Raw genomic sequence first — 6,000 nt, forward strand, 5'->3', positions numbered from 1 at the left:
ACAAGAAATCTGGACACAGAGACACAAATAGAGGGACAACTAGGTTAAGAGATACAAGAGGAAGGCAGCCATGTACAAGCCAAAGGGAGAGGCCCAGAGCAGTGCTTCCCTCATAGCTCCCGGAAGGAGCCAACCCAGCCCACACCGTGACCTCGGACTTCCAGCCTCCAAAGCTATAAGAAAGTACATTTCTATTGTTTAAGCCACTAAGTGGTGCTTTTTACAGCAGCCCTAGCAAACAAATACAGGGAGCAACAGAGACAAGGAGACCAATTTTTCCTACCCCTTTGTGGGATTATTTTCAGAACTGAATAAGCTAATAGATGTAAGAGCACTTTGCAAATAGTTTAAACCACCATGAAGACAAAAGGGATTGGTAAAAATAGAGTAGCATTCCCTAGCTACCGTATTTTAAACTACCATTTTGTTTGAAGTTTATTTATGTATTTTGGGGGAGGGGGACAGAGAGAGAGGGAGAGAGGATCCCAAGCAGGCTCCATGCTGTCAGTGTGGGGCCCAATGCAGGGCTTAGACCCACGAACTTCAAATCATGACCTGAGTCAAAATCAAGAATTAGGATGCTTAACTAACTGAGCCACCCAAGTGCCCCAAAACTACCATTTTTAAAAGTCACCCCCTTACACACATGCATACTTAAATCCCCTTCCCTGATTTATTTTCCTCTATATAACTCTTATCACCTTATGACATAGTATATATTTTACTTATTTATGTTGCTTATTGTCTGTTTCTTCCCAGGAGTGTGAACTTTCTATTTTGTTCATTGCTATCTCTCCAGCACCTAGAACTTTGCCTGGTAGGTGGCAGGTCCCAAAACACACTTAGTGATCGAATCATAAATGGATATTCACATCTTCTCCTCTCCATGAGGCCATCACCTACTAATCTTTTATGACAAATGGGTATCTCCTCCCTTAGGAAACCTCCCAAGGTCACTATCCTCTTCCATCCTCTTAAATGGGTTGTTCCCTCATTGCCCTGACCACATCACACTTCCATGCCTCCCTCACTGTGGGTTCTTGAAGGTAGGGTCCACCAAGACATATGTATCCTGTATCCCAAGCAGATGGCTCTGAACCTGAACCTTGGTGGGTGCTCCATACTTGATTATTGAATGAGCCAGTAACTGGGGAAAAGGGAAGGGCAGAGAAGGATCAGAATTGGCTCACTAGGATAGCAAGTGCTGGTGAGGATCTGGAGGAAAGGGAGCACTGTTGGTGAGAATGTTACTTGGTGCCACCACTATGGAAAGCAATGTGAAGCCTCCTCAAGAAATTAAAAATAGAAGTACCATATCATATCGTCCAGCCATCCTACTTCTGGGTATATATCCAAAGGAGATGAAATCACTATGTTGAAGAGATATCTTCTCTCTCATGTTCATTGTAGCTTTATTTATAATAGCCAGGTTATGAGGGGCACCTGAATGGCTCAGTTGGCAAAGTGTCCGGCTTTGGCTCAGGTGGTGATCTCTCGGTTTGTGAGTTCAAGCCCTGCGTTGGGCTCTGTGATGACAGCGTGGAGCCTGGAGCCTGCTCTCTGCCCCTCCCCTACTCATGCACGCATGCACGCTCTCTCTCACTCTCAAAAATACATAAACAGAAAAAAATGTTTTAAAGAGCTTAAAAAAACAACAGCTAGGATATGAAAACAGCTTTAAGTGTCTATGGATGAATGGATAAATAAGATACTGTATACACACATACACACACACACACACACACACACACACTGAAATATCACTCAGTTATAAAAAAGAAGGAAATCTTGCCATTTGTGACCCGGATGAACCTAGAGGGTGTTATGCTAAGTGCAATAATCTAGACAGAGAAAGACAAATACCGCATATTTTCATTTATAGGTAGAATCCTAAAAAGCCAAACTCATGGAAACAGAGTACGATGGTGGGGGTGCTGGGGAATGGGGAAAATGTAGGTCAGGGCACAAACTTTTAGCCATGAGATGAAGAAGTTCTGGAAACCTACTGTATGGCATTGTGACTCTAGTTAACAAAAGTGTATTCTATATTTGAAAGTTGCTAGGAGACCAAATCTTAAATGTTCTTACTACAAACATAACAACAAAATGGCGATAGTGTCCGGTGATAGATGAGTTAACTAATCTCGTGGTAATCACGTCACAGTATTTACATGTATCAAATCATCTCACTGTGCACCCTAAACTTCCAATGTTGTACTTCAACCATATATCAATAAAGCTGAAACCAACAACAAAAAAAGCAGTGGCTCGCTAGCTACCTTGTAGCCTAGGCTGTGCCCCGTGAGCGGTCAACAGTACTGAGCATTTAAAAGGAAAGCCATCCTTACATACTGTTTTGGGGGCCCCAGAGGAAGCGAGAAGTTAACAGTGAGATGAGCCATGAGGAGGGCATCATGGATCTGAAATAAAAGAAATGAAATTAAAATCAGTTAAGCAGAGAAGAGATAGGCAGTCACTTTAAATCAATCAAAAAAATGAATATCTCCTGGATTTACAGAACAGGAGTCTCATCTGATGAATATACGAACGTAACTGAATACGGAATGAATTCCCCTGGGGCTGGGGTGGAGAGTGGGGGTTGTCACCCTAGACACTTTGGTTAGGAAAGGGAAAACTGAGGGGCCTTTGTCAGCCGAGCCTGGCTTAGAGAGTGCCCGCACTGGGGGTGAAGATGGGCCTTTCCTGGGAGGTTTTGATGGGAACTAAACCCCAGGGGTGGGGGCAGGGCCCACCTGGGAGAATGGGAGGGCTCTGTGTGACCTGCTCTAGTGCCGATGTGGGGCTCAAACATAATAGAGTCATTCAGGGTAGGAATCCTCCGCTCCTGGAAGCATGGTGTTGGTGTTTGCATTTGAAAGGGAAAAAGTACAGGAGAGAAAAATCTATAAAGGTCGCTGTGCTCTGGGTGAAGAATTAAGGATCTCAGGCTGATGCTTCTTGTCTGCAGAGAATGACCAAAGGCACATGCTTGCCAGATTAACCCACCTGTGGGCTTTCACCATCCCAGCGAGTGAGAGTCATCATTTTGTCCATTCATTCTTTCATGCAAACATTTTCGAGCCAGACTTGGTGCTAGATTCTGGGGATACAAAAATAAATGTTAACAAGGAGCCCAGCTAAGAACTTTGACCTCCTGGATTTGTGTAATCTAGAACCCAATGCCGCAGATGTCCTCTGGTATTCCCCAGGGGGTTAGGAAGGCGGCTATAACATGGCGGGGGGAGGGGAGGGGTGGCTACAAGGCTGATCAAGCAGAGCAGAAGGTTGTTGGAAGAGTAAAATGCCAACCCACTGGAGGACCTGCCTCACAACCTCTTGCTGGGAAAGTTGACTGGGACCCATTAGAGCAGAAACACAGCTCCAATAAGGCTATAGACACTGCCACTAAAAATCACTTAGAAGAGGGAGCTGAAGTGGAATGTGATTCCATAGGAAGCTCTGAAGTGAGAAGGCCCTTCAGAGAGGTCCAGAATTGAGGCGAGGGAGATGTGCCTTTGTAGAATGTCATTGGGTGTGGGCCTCCCCCTCCTGGGAGGGAGAATACTCGGGCAAGACGGTTCCCTTCGGGGGAGGGAAATTCCTGGGGAGGGACTCAGCGATGAGCTTTCGGCAGGCGACCTCCCCAGAAGTTGGGGGGATTTGTTCCTCAGCCCCGGAGGTGGGGATCTGGGTGGCACACCACAGTATCCGCTATGAGGGAATATAACACAGTAACACAAAATCCGGCGGGCGCCTGGCTGGCTCAGGTGGAGAAGCATGTGGCTCTTGATCTCAGGGTCATGAGTTGGAGGCCCACGTTGGGTGTAGAGATTACTTAAATAAATAAACGAACAACTTAAAAAAAAATACCAAGTGTGATGTGACACCATGGTGCTGGAAGGCAGGTACAGGTGCAGTAGAGTGAGCTCTCAGAAGGTGGAGGGATCACATCTGAAACAGGGAAAAGGGAAAGCTGCCTGAGGAAGTTGAGGTCTCTGGGTCTGTGCCAGCCTCCTACCCTTGCCTTAGAAGAGCAGAGGTGATAGACTCGCATGCTCCCAGCTGCTGGGGAAGAAGAGAGCAGGTGAGAGAAGAGATGTCCGCAATTGCCTCCTTCCCCAGCACTTTCGGAGCTGCTGTCCTAATTCTCAATCGCTTCTAGCTCCAACGTTCAACGGGCTCAGGTTAGGAAGCCCCTGACAGCACTGGTGAGGGCTGCCCTCAGGGACCTCTCAGATATGTCCACGGACTGCCCTGATGGACTTGATTATCCCGCCCTAGCTATCCCTGTTTGGTCCAGGTCATCCGAGAATTCTGAGCATCCGAGAATTCCTCAGACTGTGCCTTCCGTTTTCACTCGTTTTCGTTCCTATCAAGCCAGACTGTTCTTCCCTTCTTCAGGCGGGGTGGGGGGTCAGGTCAGTGGACCTAGAGCCACCTTCCTGGGATCAGAATAGATGGAGAAAGGGTACACTGCTCCACCCTGGCGAGTCGGTGGGGATTGTTACCAGTTTTGAGATTTATCCTCTCGTTGAGACACCTCCAGGCTGACGGAAACAGCTTTTCCATGGATTTACTCCCCAGTCAGCGTGTCTCATGGCGCACTTTATAATTCTGGTGTTATGCCCCTTTAAATTCTCCATCATAGGCAAGGCCAAAAGCTGGTGTTTATAAGCCGAATAATGAATTCTGTCTCAGGCTGTGCATAAATCGGTACACTCCAACATACAACTTTCCATGCCACAGTTCAAAAGTATCACTTCAAGTAGGCAAAATTAAACAAAGCAAAGCACTCTAGCCCCTATTCCAGATAGGGCCTCGTTTTCCTTAACTGTGTAAAATACAGAGATTGGTCTCACGCAACAATCTTTATTTGCTAGGCCTTTCCATGCTAAGGGCCACTGAATCATATTTGCTGAAGCAGCTGATTGAGACTGTATACTGGAAGGTGTAACAGTCATCTCTTGCTGAATAACAAGTTACTACAACGTCCAGTGGCTTAAAATAACAAATGCATATTATCTCGGTTTCTTTAGGTCAGGAATTTGAGAGCAGCTTAGCAGGAGGGTTCTACTCAGGGTTAGCCCGGTGTCGGCAGGGGCTGCAGTCATTTTAAGGCTTGCCTGGGGTTGGAGGGTACACTCGTACGGTGGCTGAACTCACAGAGCTGTTGGCAGGAGGTCCCTGCTCCATGACACGTGGACCTCTCCTCGTGACATGGCAGCTGGCTTCCCCCAGAGCAACGGACCCAAGAGAGAGCAACCAAGAGGAAAGCCCTATGACTTAGTCCTGGAAGTAACACAGTTATTTTTGCCATACGCTGTCCATTAGTAGTCACTAAGTTTGGCCCATAACCAAGGGGAAGAGAATCAAACCCCCTTCGCCGACTGAACGGTGGTTGATCAAAGAATTAGTGGACCTAACTGAAAGCCACCACAGAAGGGAACGTGGAGGAGAGTTGTACGAAGCTACAGGGTGAGGCTGGAGCGAAGCTGTGAACTGGGGGCTCCTTCTGTTGCCAATGCCACCCACCCCAGTGCTCTCACGACACCCATCCTCACTTCCTTGGCCCAATGTCTCAGATGTAGTCTCTCCTCCCCTCGTCAGTCCGTCCCATGCACTACGTTATCTCTTCCCAGAGATATCCGTGCCCCTGTCAAGATGGTCAGGTACGCTGACGTACTAATCCTCTCCCAGGGAATGCCAGCATCTCATTAGAGCCACCTGCCTCTGCTGTGAAAGTAAAAGCTGTCTTCTTGGAGGAAGAATGAATTTAGAGGGGCAACTCCCAGGAGGACATTGTGGGCGACTGCCCGGTGTACTCACGAATATAGGGCCTCTCACACACCTGGGGAGCCGGTGTGAGGCAAAGGACCAAGAATAAATGTCCAACATGCCATGTTTCCTCAAGCCTTCTCCGTTCCCTTCTAACCTCTGTGGTGGGATAAGCTTCCGGTCCGGCAATGGCTCCTTCCAGGAAGGTCCTTCCTGTCAGCTTCT

The 6,000-nt window shown here is 47.5% G+C and overlaps 1 long non-coding RNA gene across 2 annotated transcripts in view; it reads right to left on the bottom strand.

Annotated features, from left to right (window-relative positions):
* Positions 1–3,948, bottom strand: part of LOC122235941 — a 31,046-nt gene extending 27,098 nt beyond the window's left edge. The window contains exons 1-3 of one of the 2 annotated variants that reach the window (XR_006214085.1): positions 3,871–3,948; positions 3,007–3,100; positions 2,353–2,420 (exon numbers count right to left, since the gene is read on the bottom strand). This is a non-coding gene — a long non-coding RNA (uncharacterized LOC122235941). Of the gene's footprint in view, positions 1–2,348; positions 2,421–3,006; positions 3,101–3,870 lie in introns of both variants that reach the window. The other variant, XR_006214084.1, reaches the window with a different exon arrangement.
* Positions 3,949–6,000: the final 2,052 nt, after the last annotated feature.

This window comes from Panthera tigris, chromosome F3 (genome assembly GCF_018350195.1).
Source record: "Panthera tigris isolate Pti1 chromosome F3, P.tigris_Pti1_mat1.1, whole genome shotgun sequence".
Classification (NCBI taxonomy): Eukaryota; Metazoa; Chordata; class Mammalia; order Carnivora; family Felidae; genus Panthera; species Panthera tigris.